The sequence below is a fragment of the Egretta garzetta genome, unplaced genomic scaffold, assembly GCF_000687185.1.
Source record: "Egretta garzetta isolate BGI_Z169 unplaced genomic scaffold, ASM68718v1 scaffold8, whole genome shotgun sequence".
NCBI classification, from domain to species: Eukaryota; Metazoa; Chordata; class Aves; order Pelecaniformes; family Ardeidae; genus Egretta; species Egretta garzetta.
Window position 1 is genome coordinate 3,677,250 of NW_009260407.1, and position 15,767 is coordinate 3,693,016.

The 15,767-nt window shown below is 49.0% G+C and overlaps 1 protein-coding gene across 5 annotated transcripts in view; it reads left to right on the top strand.

Annotated features, from left to right (window-relative positions):
* Positions 1-15,767, top strand: part of LOC104130425 (inositol 1,4,5-trisphosphate receptor interacting protein) — a 26,851-nt gene that overhangs the window by 2,973 nt on the left and 8,111 nt on the right. For 3 of the 5 annotated variants that reach the window (XM_035898964.1, XM_009643469.2, XM_035898967.1), the window contains exon 2: positions 4,205-4,311. The gene's annotated coding sequence lies outside the window, so the exon portion shown is untranslated. Of the gene's footprint in view, positions 1-3,443; positions 3,467-3,934; positions 3,958-4,204; positions 4,312-15,767 lie in introns of those variants that run through there. The other 2 variants (XM_035898966.1, XM_035898965.1) reach the window with 2 other exon arrangements.

The window sequence follows — 15,767 nt, forward strand, 5'->3', positions numbered from 1 at the left end:
AGGCCCCGCAGGCGGGCGGCCCGCAGGGGCAGTGGTGATCTCGGGCATGTCCAGACCATGCAAAACGCATCATTGAGCTTTGCGTGTTCGGTAGTAGGTGGCTCGGGCTTAGCTTGCTACAAAACTTTTTTCCCTTTCTTCCGAGACCCAGCACATCTCTCTGATGAGTACAGAGAGAAGGAGCGATGGTGTTAGTAGAGCTCCTGTTCATGTGTGCGGGCATCTTTTTGAAGATGGCCAGTAGGTATTTGTAGCTCAAATTGGAATGAGTCAGGACTGGGATACTGGAAGTTGTGGGCTGCAAAACTGACACACAGAACCGGAGCCTCAGTGGCCTTTGCATCTTCAGCTTGGCAATCTCCCACTGAAGCGGTTCTCTTGGGAACTGCCTTATCAAATCCTTCAGGAAAATAGGACATGTTGCTATTGGTGTTTGTTTTGTGGTCAGGCAAGATGAGTTCCAGCAGCGTCTCTAAGCAAACATTACTATTAATGTGCTTTTAATGAGTGCTATAGGCCCAAACCCAGCACGTCTCCTTCAGGCGTGAGCGTTTGACCTGAGCTGCCAGGCAAGGACCTGAGCTGCCAGGCAGCAGCATTTGGGCAGGAGAGCAGCTGTAGTGTGGCACGGTTGGTTGGTGACGTTTTTGAGTTTGGTTTGGTGGGGATGGTAATGCTCTTCTGCAGCTCTGACTCAAGTAATTCTCTTGAATTACTCTGTCTACCTTCATAAACATCTGCTTTTAAAACCTGCTGGTCCCAGTTTAATATACTTGAGAGGGGTTTCTTCAGACCTTGAGGAAAAGCAAAGCATGGAAATTAGGAATGGAAACTTAAAGCCGCCTCTTTTATCTTGTTTTCAGCACAATAGACGCTTCACGCTGCTCCCCGGTGGGAAATGCACATATTTAGTATGATTGCCACGGATGTGGAGAGGTGAATTGATTTGCCAAAGGTCAGAGAGCCAGCGTCAGGCCTGGGGTCAGCCCTGAGGGCTGCTTGCCTCCCAGCTAGTAGATGACACCTTTCTTGCATGGCTCAGGTGTGCAGAATGCAGTGATCTGTGTTTGCACCAGCAGCATCTGCAAGGGAGAAGCGACCTGTGCATACCAAAGGCATTGTACCTGCTGATCAAGAGCTCAGGTGTTGGACCCTCCCCACCTGTCTTCCTCTTTTACTGCTTGGAGCATTACAATATATGAAGAACAGCCCCTTTTTTTTTTTTTTTTTTTTCTTTTCTTTCCTACTCCTCCACCCTGCCCCAAGTCAGACTAAATAGCCCTGGTCAGGAACTGGAGGACTTTGCTTTTCCCAAGTGATTGTTTCAGGCCCATTCTGATGACTGGCGCTGCCAAAGCTGCAAGTCCTGCTCCCCTTTTGGTTTTTGTTGGTTCTCTCCACGGCAATAAGGGCTCCCGTGTGCCTCTGCTGCATGGCGGTCTCAGAGGGATGCCGGTGATTGTGATCCTCCTTACGTGGCAATGAGTAACAGGGGGAGGGAATCTGACCCACAGAAATCTAACACTGGTGTTCCATGAGCAGATCTAACTAATTTTTGAGTTTGTTTTTTAAGCAGAAACTATATGGTTTTCATAAGGACAATTTTAGGCTCGCTTTTGCGACTGTTTACCTGTTGACTTTTGTTTCAGAACCTTGGAGCTCGCCTTGCAAATAATTTAATGATCAGGAAATGCACTTAGTGGATTGCATTGTGGCGTGCTATTTTTTTTTTTTAGTTTGACAATAGCTTAAATCAGTTCCCTGAGTGCAACAGGTACACAGCAAAAGGGGTGGTTTATTTTTCTAGTTGTATTCTTTCTCCTGCCACATCTGCATCCCCTCTAAAAACAACTGTCCTGGCAAAATTTAACCTAAATTCAGCCTCTGTCAACAAGATGAACATTAAGAAGCAGTTTTCTGAGAAGCACTGATAAAGATGAGTCTGCATGAGTCTCCTTGCTGTCCTGTCCTGTCCTGTCCTGCAGGCTCTGCTCTGCAGAATTGCAATGGCAATTACCATCCGTAGCAATGGTGCAATGGAGAAGGGAGCTGGAAAAAAGGCTCCTGGCTTGCTCCCTCAGATCCCCTTTAAAATGGGCTGTTGGGTGGGCCAGCTTTTTCTCTCCCAAGTGCTATTATAATCCATTTACACTGGGAAAAAGCAGGTTTGCTGCCAGGCAGCATACTTTCCATCAGCACATATAATTGCTGAGTGGCAGAGAGAGGTAGAGACTCTGGTTTTCAGGAGGGAGGGAAGGAGGGAGTGTGGCCAGGGTGTGCGCTGTGCGGCATCGTCGTGTGCCTGACCATGAATTCCAGGTTTTGGAGGGATGTGGGCTCAGCTGTGTAAGCAAAACCTCTTGCCCGTTCACCCCTCAGCATGGGCAATAGGAAGGGAGGCAGGTAGCCAAGCTTCAAGCAGCTTGAGGGATGGAGAGTGGTCCGGGGTACAGCTGCAACAGGGTTCTTATTTGGTTTGGATTTTTTTAGCTTGTCTTGATTTCCATGCACATGTGGGCCATGCGAAGTTGGCTGAGCCGACCTTGACCGGCGGCTCGGCAAAACAAACAGCTTTTATGCCATGACCTGAAGGCCAGAGTAGCTGCTCAGCTTCAGTGGAGCGGGGGCAGGTCTGATTTCTGGCGTGGAGAGGAGGTTCTTGTATAGGGCTGACCCACAACAAACACTGCTGTGTTGCTCAGACTGCCTCCGAGGGAGTGAGAGAAGGTTTGTGCCAGCGTGTGAAGATGCAGCGCAGCACCCGCTACTGGGAGGGACCTTCTTGTAGTGACCTTAGACCGTCCCCTAAGGTTCAGTCAAGGTCTCTCCAACATCTATACACATACAGTGGAGGGAGACCCTGACTTAAACTCTGACTTTTGACATTTAAAAATTATTTTAACAAGTGAGAGCGCGTAGGTCCCGCAGCAGCAGTTCCTGCACGGCATTTCATGGCTCCTTCCCTCCAGGCAGAAGCGCCTGCTGTACCTACCTGGCCCTGAGCCACCACGCGATCAGGCAGTGCAAGCCCTGAGGGCCAGCAAACATCCACTAGGATATTACAGTCTGGATCCAGCCCTTTTGGGACTGGGGTGTCTCACTCCTGTGCTGGGCAGCCTGTGCTGCTGCTGGTAGCGTTGTGGCGCTGGTTGAGCAGCGGCACAAGCAGCCCTGCAGGGCAGAGCCCCTTTGCCCAATTTGGCCTCGCAGTTGAAGACGGAAACGGAGAAGTGAAACTGTACAGATGGTTTGGTCAGAGCAGGTACGTGGGAGGAGGGGGGGCTGGGCCATCCCCTCCCCAACGGCTGCTGAAGTGAAGGGGTTCAGGAGAGCAAGGACGGGTCGACCCCTTACCGAGCCCGTAAAGGACCCAGATCCAAAGCCCAGCTCAGCCCACGGAAGGGCTGTTCATGATTTCATCATCCTTTGGATTGAGGCAGAGGGTCTGAAGTGGCTATCATGGCTGGTAAGGAGGGCAGTGGCTTCCTGCTCCCCCGCCTGCTTGTGCGCAGCCGGGTAAGGTCTCCTTTGGCCGCCTGCAGCCAGCTTGTCAGGCCCATCCACTCCGGCTTCGCCTCGGAGGGCTTCGCTTTGTTTCCTGTTTCACTTAAAATTTCTCAACTTCTCTCTTCTAGAATATGGTAGTTTATCTTTTGCGGTTGTGTTTTGCATCTTCCTGTATTCTCTTAAACTTATTTCCTGCCTCTTCTCCTGCGTTTTCTGTTTCTCACAGTGGCTCTCTGAACCCAGCTTCCCAAACAAGCATATCTACCTTGCAAGCTGCTTACAGCAGCTGGATGCCTTTTCTGAGACAAAGCCATCCCAGACAAAACTGTCCCAGCCAAAACTGTCCCAGCCCTTGCATTTACGCAGCTGCTAATTTGACCGTAATCCATTTTAAAAGGAGAGGGCTGGTGGATGAGGATGGAGTGAGAGGAGGGAGGTCCTCGCTTGCTGGTAGGTCTGCATCGCTGACAGACCCCCAGTGCAATTTACACGCTTTCCCATGGGAGAAGCAACATTTTTAACTCTTCCCTGATCACTTCAAAGCTGGTTATTTCTGGTCTCTTGAGCTTTTATGATCATTTTATTAGGTAAGGGGGAGGGTTAATCTCTCTTTTAATCAATCCCTAATTTAGATAACTGCATTAGGTACCCATCTTTGGCCTTGAACTTCCTCATTCGTTCTTTTTGTGTTTTGCAGACTTCCTGGCTGTGCTTCAGCAGTGCGTGACTGCATACGGTCTTCTCCGCATCACGGTGGTAGCAGTAATGTGAAGTTTAATGAGCACCTGCAAAGTTGTGTAGCAGGTAAGTGCTTCGGGGGTCATTATTCCTTCCAGATTTGATGTGATCATAAAAGCCTCTTGATGGGTGCTCACTGGGAGATCTTGAGCCTTGCAGCAGGAACGCCGGAAGGAAAGTGGTGTGGCTCATATTTTAGTAAACGCTTCCAGCAGCGAGGGTCAGACAACACTTGCAAAGCAAAAGTAGCAATATTGTGAAGGTTTAATTTGGAAATGGCTTCTGTTTAGAAGATCAGTGTTAAAAGCCTCTCTTTTGGCATTCAGTATAAAATGGCTTTTATCTGACTGCTTGGTACAGTTGGGGTCTAGTCAGGGAGTGATGGCAGAAGGGAACCAACAGGTCCAAGCTTTGCTGACAGCAGCTACTGCTGCATTTGCTGCTATGCAGGAGATCTTGCCAGAGGTACTTTACCCAGACTAGGAAAGCACTAGATCCCCCCTCTTCCAGGTGTTAGAGGGAGAGTGAAGGCCTGGAGGTGCCTGGGCAACCTCCTGATGATCAGAGGCGACAGCAGAGGCAGCCGGATTGAAGGGAAATAGTGGCTTTTACAAGTTGGCAATATGTAGAGTTTTCATGTTTGTACAAAAACCCCTGAGAAACCTGCTGAAAGTACAAGTGCCGGGTGAAATGATGCCAGACGCCTGGCAGTGCCACTCTGCAAGCGTGTGACAGGAGGCTCTGCAGGTAGCAGTGGTGGGAAGGGAAGAATGAGAGCTGAGGGCAGAGGGAGCTGCCAGAGCAGCAGTCCTGGCTGCCACAGTGTCCAGCTACAGCTCTGAGTACCTGTTACTTCATGTACTCCATGTGATTTATTTTTTTTTCTTTTTCTCATTTATTCTGGATCTGTGTTGGGTGGTGTCTGTCCCCCTCTTCCCATCCCAGCCAGTTCAAACGGCTGCTCTGCTCTAGCAAAGCTCAGCTCACAGCGTTCCCTGGCATGTTCCTCCAGCCAGCCCTGATCAAAGCTGTGAGAGCTGGCCCCTTGCCATCCTTCTGTGTGTAAATGAAGCTCTTTCTCTTTTTCCTTTACCTGCACCATCTTTCATTATTATCCCTCTTCCAGAGGCAGGTTTTTCTGGCTGATCTAGCACATTATTTATATCAGTGATATTTGCCTCAAGGCAGAGATGCTTTTTCAGCATTTACAGGGAAAACATCTGATGCACCCCACTGCCATGCATGTGGCTTGGAAAAACCGAGCGTGGTGTTGGCAAGGATGAGCACCAGTGAGGCCAACTGTTGCAGAATTCAAGCCCTGTTAGGCACAGTCTCCAATTCATATTGGTTATTTCAGTTGCCTGGCAAAGGAAAATGCACTGTTCCTTTGCTTTCGAAACCAGGGGGAAGAGCACATAGAGAAGGTTCTTGTGCCTAAGCAAGAAGTGACATTAACTATACGGTGTCAGCTGAACTGCCTGTGTAACCAACTGCATCTTTGGGTTGCATCAAGGAATCATGGGCACTGCCAATTGAAAAGGTAGAGTTTGCGGTCAAACCCAAATGAAGAAAATGAAAATCAGCTTCAGAGTGCCTTGCTTTCAGTTCTTCCAAATTGCAAAGGATTTAGTGATGCTCAGTGAGCACCTGATGAGGAGTGGGGGCAAATGGTTCCCACGCTGCCTGCAGGGAGGGAAGTAGCTCCCAAAGACAAGATACTGTCTGTATGTGCTGGAATCCCAGCAGGGCTTACAGCTTGTTTTGGAGAAAGCAAAGGAGACTTCCCTGCAGGTAGAGGTAGTTAAGCAGTAGTCTAGACTGCCTTGGGAGGTGGAGAGAGAGATTTGCTGGAAGCTTTTTAGAACAAAGTAGACAGAGACCATCCAGGATGCACCAGGTGGGAAACCATCCAGGCGCAGTGTAGGCCATGCATGTAGACAGAGGGGGGAGACTATATTGCTTTTTCAGACTCTTCCCTATTTTTTTAAGCTCTTGAGGAATATTAATACATACCAGAGATGGAGCTAAGATGTTCTCAGGCTTAAACTGTGACTCTTGATGTCCACGGTATGGTGCTTCCCAGAGGGCCTTGTGCTTGCATGTGCATCTGCTCCCAAAATGCTTAGATGCTAAGCCATTTCCTCTTGGATATTCAGTTACCTGACTGCCACTGGTTTCAGATGAGAGTTTGATTTCTAAAGGCCTCTGGAGATTTAGCAGCCAAATACCTTGGGACTGTTGGAAATGTGAGAGAAAACATTTTGATTTTTCTGCAGCACAGCCACTTCGGCACTGCAGATTGCAACCCATTCATGATAATTGAAGAAGACCCTTATCTTTTTCTCCCAGGCTAGTAGGGGCAAGGATAAGATGGGTGTCTGTATTTTGGGTAGCTGGAATCCATCAGCTGACCCTCCTCTACTGTAACACACAGTGACAGAAATTATCTGGCATGCTAGGTGACTTAAGGGCATAGAGCTCTACCGCGGTCCTACCTGGCGAGCTGGCTATGCTCAGTTTAAGCATGGTGGCCACACTCTTCTGCAGCCAAAGTCAAAAGATGGTCTGAAGGTGCTTGGCTGATGCCCATCCCGCCTCCCTGCTGAGCCATAGGTGCTTCATGCTCTTGGAACGAGTGCAGGGTTATGATCTCGAGCTCTGAAGGAGTTACAGGAAGAAACGTCAGCTGAAAGGGGGACGTGTTTGCATCGTAAGTCATCCATGACACGTGCTCTCAGCTCAGCCGTGTATTTGCTGCATGCGGAACTGGAAGCTGCCTTTGCTCCTTGCTAAGCTGAGCTCCTTTGCCTGCTGCAGCAGAGGGGATTTTTGTGCCTGTGAGCAGGGGCCCCACAGCTGTGACTCACAGTTCCCATTACGTTGTAACTTAGCCTTCAAGTGTGCGGAGAGGCTGCCCCTTGGCTTTGAAACAAAGCCTCCCTTTGTTGTGCTTATGTTGTAAAGGAAGCAAGCCTATGTGTTCATCCCACACATCCCAAATGAAAACCACGTGGCTTCACAGCCTTAACGTGTGTTTGGTACTTCTGCTACAGCAGTGCATCTTGCATCGCTCTTATCCCATTGAGTCTTTCCAGAATTTTTCTTCCCAGCATTTAGTTTACGAACTCTTCAGGGAACGAAAGAGCTTAAAGATATTTTCTTTTGTTGGTAAGCAGAGGGGACTAAGCAAAGAGCACATGAAAATTATTAAATTTGGGTGCGTGTGGCAATAGGCTGGTCTCTGAGTCATTCCCTTGGGTGAAAATGGCTCCGAGTTGGTGGCCACGGCTGCTGAAAGGATGAGCTTCATGGAAATATTGTGCGGAAGTGGGGCAGTTTGTTTTCTTCTACGGCTTTGCTTCTTTCCTCTCATTTTTATTTATTCAAACTCATTTTGAAAAGCAGGGTTAGCCAGCAGTACTCTGCAGCCAACATATTTGTGTGTGTGCGTGTCTCTTGGCAGTTTTTAGGTTTATGACTCGCGAGCCAAGACTGGGCTTACTGCTTCCCGAAGCGTTTGTGTCGTTTCTAGAGCTGCCAGGTAAGGAATTAAGAGGGCCTGATTCTTCCTGCAGACACTGGCATGCAACGCGGAGTGCCTCTGCTCAGGTCAGGGAGTCAGCCCAGTGAGAGTCAAGGAGATGGGGCATTGCAGTAAAAGTGCTCTTTCCTGCTGTCTCCTCCTTCCACACCCTCTACGCATCCCTGCAGGGGCTTTCACAGGCTGGGGGTATTTTGTCTTTTTTTTTTTTTTTTTTTTTTTTTCCCCCTTCATACCTTTGTTTTTTGCAAATTTGGATTTTTTTTGGGGGGGAAAAAAAAAAAAACCAAAAAAAATCCCCCCCTTCCCCCCCCTCTACGCATCCCTGCAGGGGCTTTCACAGGCTGTGGGGTTTTTTTGTTTTTTTTTTTTTTCTCTTTATTTAAGGAACTATATTGTGTTTTTATAAAAAAGCTGGGATTTCAGGCAATGGAATAAAGCATTGCTTTTCATTTCTGCAGTGATGTTTTGGCTACGATAGCCAGATTTTAAATACTGTTCCTCCCCAACTGTTTGAATGCAAACAGCTGTAACTAATGAGCAGAACAATAGCCCAATTTCACACAAACCTCCAGTCCCATCCAGTGTTTTTGAGTCCTGTTTAAGCAGATACTGCAGCCTGCAGGTCTCCTGACGTAGGAGCGTGACTTTTTCTCTGAGTCAAGACAGTGATGGAGTAGATGTCAGATCAGCCAAATTCCCAGCCTGCAATGGCAATTTCTTTTTGCTGTGTTTTTGTTGAGTGTGGAAGTGTCTGACGACTACCGTGCTTTCTACCGTCTGTAATATGTAAGTGCTTGTTGTTACGTGACTGAAATGGGACTTCATACTTTCACATGTAAAACATAATCATTCTGCAAGTCATGTCTGAGCTGTGCCAATATCCACGTGTGCTCTTCTTAGATGTGCTTGGAGTGGCGTATCCCCTTCTGGGAAATCAACTTCCTAATAATGCTCCCACCAACCCTTTTAATACCAAAGCATTCATTTCAGTGGATGTACAATACACAGTTAAGTTGGATGTGCAGCGATGTAGGGCATATACTTACCTTAGGATGAGGAGAGTCAGAGTAACCACTACCTAAGTTAACAACACTGGTGTGATTTTGTCCACCTTGTTGAGAATTAAGTGGGGGAAAAGGAGGGCAGATTTAAACAAACATCATGGCAATTGAACCCTTTTTCTATTCTTGCCACCTTTCCGTGAGGTGCTTGCCAGATCGGATCAATGATCCCTGGCTGCAGCACGTGCAAGGGGAGGTCGTGTGGCTGAGAGGGTGATGGCCAGGATGGGTCCCAGCGTGAGCACCAGGTGGAGGCCAGAGAGCATCTGTGCAGCAACATGTCTCCACACGTTGTGGTTGGCACTATCAGGCTTTTGGTAAAGCAGCAGGGGGGTTGTGTCCATCTGCGCTGATGAGAGATTATGCAAGGGAGAGTAGCAGCTATGGCCCAGGCTCCCTTCACCAGCTTGAAGGGGAGGGAGCTGGTGAGATTGGTAAGCCAACCTTCTTTTTTTCTTTCTTGGTGTGTGACTTTTCTCCTCCAAAAAAAAACCAAGCAAAAAAAAAAAACCCAAACAAAACAAAAAAAGCCCCCCAAAAGTTCAGCCTACTTCAATTGTTTTTCTCACAATTAACAGACAAAATTTATTTGGCTTAAAAAGCCAAGCTGTTCCTGGCTGGGATCCTACCACAACAGCTCAGTACATGGGTGGGAGCCACATGCACATTTCCTACCTTTCCCCTCCTGCCTCTCCTGCAGCCGGCACTATCTTCCAATTTGTAAAACCCGCCCCAAAAAAGTTCAGCCTACTTCAATTGTTTTTCTCACAATTAACAGACAAAATTTATTTGGCTTAAAAAGCCAAGCTGTTCCTGGCTGGGATCCTACCACAACAGCTCAGTACATGGGTGGGAGCCACATGCACATTTCCTACCTTTCCCCTCCTGCCTCTCCTGCAGCCGGCACTATCTTCCAATTTGTAAAACCCCTTCTCGTTTGTAACATGGGCAACCCGAGGCACTGCACAGACTGCCCACATGCTGGTTGCTGACAAGAGCTGAGCTGGCTTGCACAGTCAAAAACCAAAAAAACACATTCAGGCAATGGGCAGGATGCTGAGTAACACGCTCCTCACGCTGTTAGTTTTGTCTCCTGGTCTCCATGGGCACCTCCTCTCGGGTCCAGCCTTACAGTGAGTAAACAGTGAGTGCTTTGGGGGCATGACGTGCTTCTGTGTTTATTTAGCAGTTATTACAGCTGTCTTTAATGGTGGCTGCTGGCTTCTGAGGCAGGAAGAGGGGGCCAGAATCACGTTCTGATCAGTGGCATGATACCTGTATGCACTAAGAAATAGAGGTGTAGAAGTATCCAGATAAATCCCCCACTTGCTGATGAAACCAAAAATCTAAAAGGTTCCACATCTCTTTGGGTTTTGGAAAAGAGCCCTAGAAGGCCAATAACTCCTTTTGAGCCAGGAAGAAAACTGTGTACTGTCTGGACTTTGGGGGGAGGGAGGCCACAGGATTTTATGGCAACATCTTACAAATGCAGCTGCGTGCAGAGAAAGCTGAGGCAGGAGGGGAGGACCTCTGAGCATCTCAAGTGCTACTGCAAGAAGAAAAGAAACGATCTGTCCTACTTTTACCCACAGCAGCCACTGGAAAGTTAGGGGTTCAAACTGCAGGAAGGGAGACTTAAGGAGGCATGAGAGAAAGCTTCCTGATGGCAAAGGTAGTGAATGACTGGAAGACCCGAGAGACACTCCTTGTCCTTCCCAGGGCAAGTCAAGCACTCCTCTGCTTAGAGAGATGCTGGAAATCACTCCTTGCTTGGACCCGGGGCCGCACGGTAGCGTCTGCCTCCAAAGCAATGTCAGTGCTGCTCACGTGCTTATCCACCCCCAGTCTGCCTGTCTGTGGGAAGGGAGGGCTACCTAGTCCTGTACACAGGATGCGCATCATCATTTCCTTGGAAATACCTGATCTGATGACCCCGAGAGGAAAATATTGCTTCCGAAAGTCTCCAGCAGATCCGTTGGGCAGGATGTCCGACTTGGGCTGTGCAACTGACCCCGTTGGCACTGCAGCAGGCTCAGGACAGGATGTCCACGGATGTTACGAAAGGCTAATGTGTTCTCAAACAGCAAAACAATAGTTATCAGGCAAGTGGCCTTGTCCAACTGCTGCCCTATGGCCAAGCAGCTAATCTGGGGTAGGGCTTCCAGGCATGTTTTGGAAGGCAGTTGCTCTGCCATACCTGTCTTGTGTAGTCCTGAGCAGGCCAGCTGGCTTGTTCTGGTGTTAAACGTGGTTGTGGTACCTGTCTCAACATCCAGATTTCTGCATCTCATGTGTTGGTGTATTTGGTCCTTTCTGCTGGTGGCTTTGGTAGAGAGCCAAAGACTGAGCCTGATGCCACTAGTCCGTGCTGAAACAACTGTGACTCTGCAGGCAACTGGAATTTTGTACTTTGTCTGTAGCACTAATTTAATGCTCAAGAAGACAAGTCAGAGCATGAGTTATAGCTGCTGTGGCTGGAACTGTCCTGTCCCTGTCGGTAGCTCATCACACCAATGTCCTGCACATAATCTTAATTCACAGGGGGTGAAAGGACAGCCCAAGTTGGTGCTGCTCAGACTCTGTATTGCATTTTTGTGCCTCCCAGTTTTCCTGGCTGGGCTGTGTGTGCTGCAGCTGACTGCATGCTCAAGAGTTGGGTGAGCAGGAGCCTCCTCCTGGCTGCCCCGTGCTGCGTGATCTCTGGGTGGGCTGTGCTGGATGCTGTCAAAGCTGATGGTGTGGTGGGACGTGGGGGGGTCTTTGTGGCCCTCTATGGGTCGGGGGACATGTCCTCACTGCAGCAGTGGGGTCTTCATTGTGGAGGGTGGAAACCAGCCGAGGATCCTCATCTGAGCCTCTGGGCTCTTGCTGCCTGTGCCAGCTGACAGCTAGGCAGGATCACATGTGCTAATGCATAGGCAGTGGGGTGTGAAGGGTAGACTGGTGCAATAAACCCTTAGTCACCCTGGGGTGTGTTTCAGTACGTGGGCTCTGAGCAGTTGCCTTGGCTCTAAGGGCCCTCCAGCCCCCCTGAGGGTCCAACACCTCGCCAGCCCCACCTGATGCCACAGCTCCACCTCACTGACTCAAGTGAACAGGGAAAGTCTTGTTTTGAGATGCAGTGCCTCAGCATGATGTCTCCTAGGAGCTGGCTTAGTTGGCAGCATCCATCGCACTGGGATGCTGGATAACCCGCAGGCCCCACCAAACATGGTGCTGACCTGGGAGGAAACCTCACTCACTTCTGATCTAAAATTCTTCCCGAAAACGGGACTCCTCCCCTGCCCACCCCAGAAAATACTTCTTCAGTAAAAATGGTCTCAAGAACAAGACAGGTTTGACTGAAGTCCTGCCAAAACCAATTCCTCATGTCCTATGAAAGCCCAGGTAAAACCTGCAGAACATTGACCTGAAAGCAGCCAAGTGATGAGGGCAGCAACCTGAGGGGTTGGGAGGGAGACCAAAGCTTAGATTACTGTTACTCCCTCCTGAATTTGGTCAAGAGCCTTCAACAGAAGTTTCTGTCATCCCAAGTAAGTGATCAGACTATAAGGGCATAGACACATGCTGTTTTTTAAATATGTGCATGTAAAATTAAAGCCTGAAAGTTTTCTCATTCTTCTCAGTGCAAAAGAGGCAAAATTTGAACAACAAATTCCCAGCAACTCATGGCAGAGACCAGTCTGATATCTTTACCAGGGTATTGCTTTCTCTAGTGGTACCTTCGTCTTTTTCCATGAACATCCATCCAGGATGTGTCTATTCCTGAGGCTTTACATGTAGCAGCTGGAAGGAGAACTGCCCTCGCCATCTGTCCTGAGCCAGCAAAGGCCTTTTGACTGCTCTGTAAACGTTGATGCGGAGGTGGTGGAAAAACAGCAGCATGGTGTGGGGTTGACTAAATAAAGCGCATCTTCCCAAGTTTTTGGCAGGAACAATAATACTGACGTGCATCTCTGCAATTCCCATTTCTCTTTCATTGTGCATGTTTCTTACGATGCAGAGCTTGTAGTCCCCCATAAGAAGAAATGTAATTTCTTTCTGCTGCAGCCTGGCGTAGCTCTGAACACATGCAGAGGTGGCAACGGTATTTGCAAATTGGAGAAGGACATAGTGCGTTCCAAGGGCTTTCAGCAAACTTTTTGTCTTGATTAGGTCTTCATAAATGCAGCAGAAGTATTTTCAGACAACACCCTCAGAGGCCAAAAGGCAATTTGTTTTCTGCTACAGCAAGGGGAGGAATCGTGAAGCTCCCAGAAGCTCAGCTATGAGGGAGTCCCGCTGGGCTGGGCCTGAAACCCCTGGGCTTGAGATTGGCACCTTCCCAGTAAGAAAGTCCCAGGTGCAGGTTAGTGGCTGTTCTGGGCTATTAATTGCTCCAGTCAAAACAAGCAGCGGAGTCTTTTCCAGACCTCAAGGACCTTCCCAAAAGAAGTCTCAGAAATCATATTTGTTCCCGTGAAAGTTCTGGTTTCAAAAATTTGGCAGCTTTCAATGAAAAAAGCTCCCAACCAGCTGTAGTTTCTCTCATCTCTTCGAATCGCCTCTTTTCTTGCAGCCTACCAAAGCAAAACACAATGTGGCAGCCACATATTCACTGCCTTTTGTATCAGCCAAATCGCAGGAAGCAATCGAGTGTGTCGTAAATGACGTCTTGGCGTATTCCAGTGCATTACTGAGCAGCATTCAGTGGCTTGACTCGGGTTTTTCTAATTTAAGAATCAAAGTTTCAGCTCACTTCTATCTAGCTTATTGCTGAACACCAGCCAGAGTGTGTTTTGCTTCCCATGTTTCAAAATTTAAGGGATAAAAAGGTGGGGGAAATACAGCTGTACGAGGAATTCTTGAGGAAAGAAAGGGATGGTTAATGACGTCTTGGCGTATTCCAGTGCATTACTGAGCAGCATTCAGTGGCTTGACTCGGGTTTTTCTAATTTAAGAATCAAAGTTTCAGCTCACTTCTATCTAGCTTATTGCTGAACACCAGCCAGAGTGTGTTTTGCTTCCCATGTTTCAAAATTTAAGGGGATAAAAAGGTGGGGGAAATACAGCTGTACGAGGAATTCTTGAGGAAAGAAAGGGATGGTTAATGACAGGGAAATATTCTCCTGTGTCTTCAGAGAAGATGGAGGGTTATCTGGGCTCAGAGCACATGAGCAGCCTTCAGAGGCAAGTTGCAAGCTGTGGTTTAAATCTCCTTTTCCTTTGCCAGACCAAGCAGGAGACAAAAGGGTCTGAAGCTGCTGTGGAAAAGGGTGTGAGGAAGGCTTGGGGACATCAGAAGTCGAGCACATTTTAGCTGAAAGGGATGGGACATTGTTACAGCTTTGAGCATCGTTGTCTCTACACAGGACTTTGCTGCTCGTGCAGGGAAATCCCTTTTGGCAGGGTGGCTGGTGGGAAGTGGGGGAGCACATGCTGCCACAGGGCAGTGGCTGTCCCAAATGGGCCCACATGAACACCAGATGAGCTCTGTGATGCTCCTGGGTGAGGAGGAGGTCTTCAAGGCAGAAGCTGAAGGTAGGGGGGAGCTCTGCACCCATGCCATGTAAAGCAATGCTAAGCAAATCTGCTTGCGCTAGCGTGTACTACACGCACTATTCATCTTCAGGGCTGACTACAGTCAGGAAACAGCGCGATGGCTATTTTTATATTGTCTTGCAATAGTCTCTGCAGATGCCTTCGAGGCCACTTGTGCAGGGACCCAGGTAGCAGAGGTGATGCAGAGACAGTCGCTGCAGAGATGCAGGCATGGCAAGTGCTGGCTTGCAGAGCTCAGCACCACTTTTGCATCTTAGGGGGCTGCGTTTGTGCTGGTGAGGAGCTGCAACTCTGCCTTAGCTCCACTGCCAAGGGGCTGGCGAGTCAGGTCTCGCCTAAGGGAACATTTTCAGAGCTCCAGCCCATTTCCTCTCCAGCCTTTGGTATGTCTGTTGCTGCCCAAATGTGGCAAAGGAGAAGAGTCTTTCCCCTGGCACTTTTGGGGCAAGCCTCTTTGGGCATACTCACCCCTGGTTTTTCTGACATGTATACAAGAGGATTTCAGCCAGCTCTTGAAGCCCCTGTGCAGAGGGTGCTCTCCAGCCATCACTTGACCTTAGGCAAGCTGCTGCCTGGTGTGCGAAGGCTTTACACACCTGTGAGCTTGACATGCTGCTTCCCTTTTCTTGCAACATGCTACCTGTAACTGTGCTCCAGGCAAGCAGGTGAACCAAACGTTACCAAATCGTGCAGCGAAGGGCTTTCAGAGTGGCTTAGCGTGAGAGCTGGCCTCCTTCTGCACGTGGCTTCATGGCACCAACCTGCACTGCATGATAGCAGTGTCACCTGTCCCCTTCCCCTCCTGGGGCTCCCCACATCTTCCAGGACCTGCTGTGGGGCTGGTTGGGATCCTCCAGCCAGGGAGGCTGCTTCAGGCTTCCAAGGATGAGGCCTAAATTGCCTGGGAGCCGAGGGTGGAGGGCTGCAGGTGCTCTTGGTGAAGCCTTTGAACATACCAAGCACAGCAGGATGCAGCTGATAGCTGTTTCTAATTGTGCAGCAGAGCCATCAGCTGCTTTTATCTCTCTGAGCCCTCACTCCTCAGCTGGAGAGTGGGATGGTGCCTGCCCCCTCACTTCCCAGGGTTGTTCGAAGAGGTTGTTAACCTTAAAATTGGTGGTGTACAGTCGGCGAAGCACCAAGTGCCACAGAAAAGCCCAGAAGGAAACTTATTCTGATGCCAGCGTCAGGTTTGAACAAGCAGCATCATGTGCTGGGCAGTAAGCAGAGATGGAGCTTTGCATGGAGATGTTGGGGCTCCATATACCTGCTTTCTCCTGGCCCTCCTCCCTTACCTGAGCAGCTTTCCTCGTCCTTGCTGCTCCCTTCCCTGCTTTGTGGTGGTGGGAGCATGAGAGGCAGGGGCTCTGCTCCCT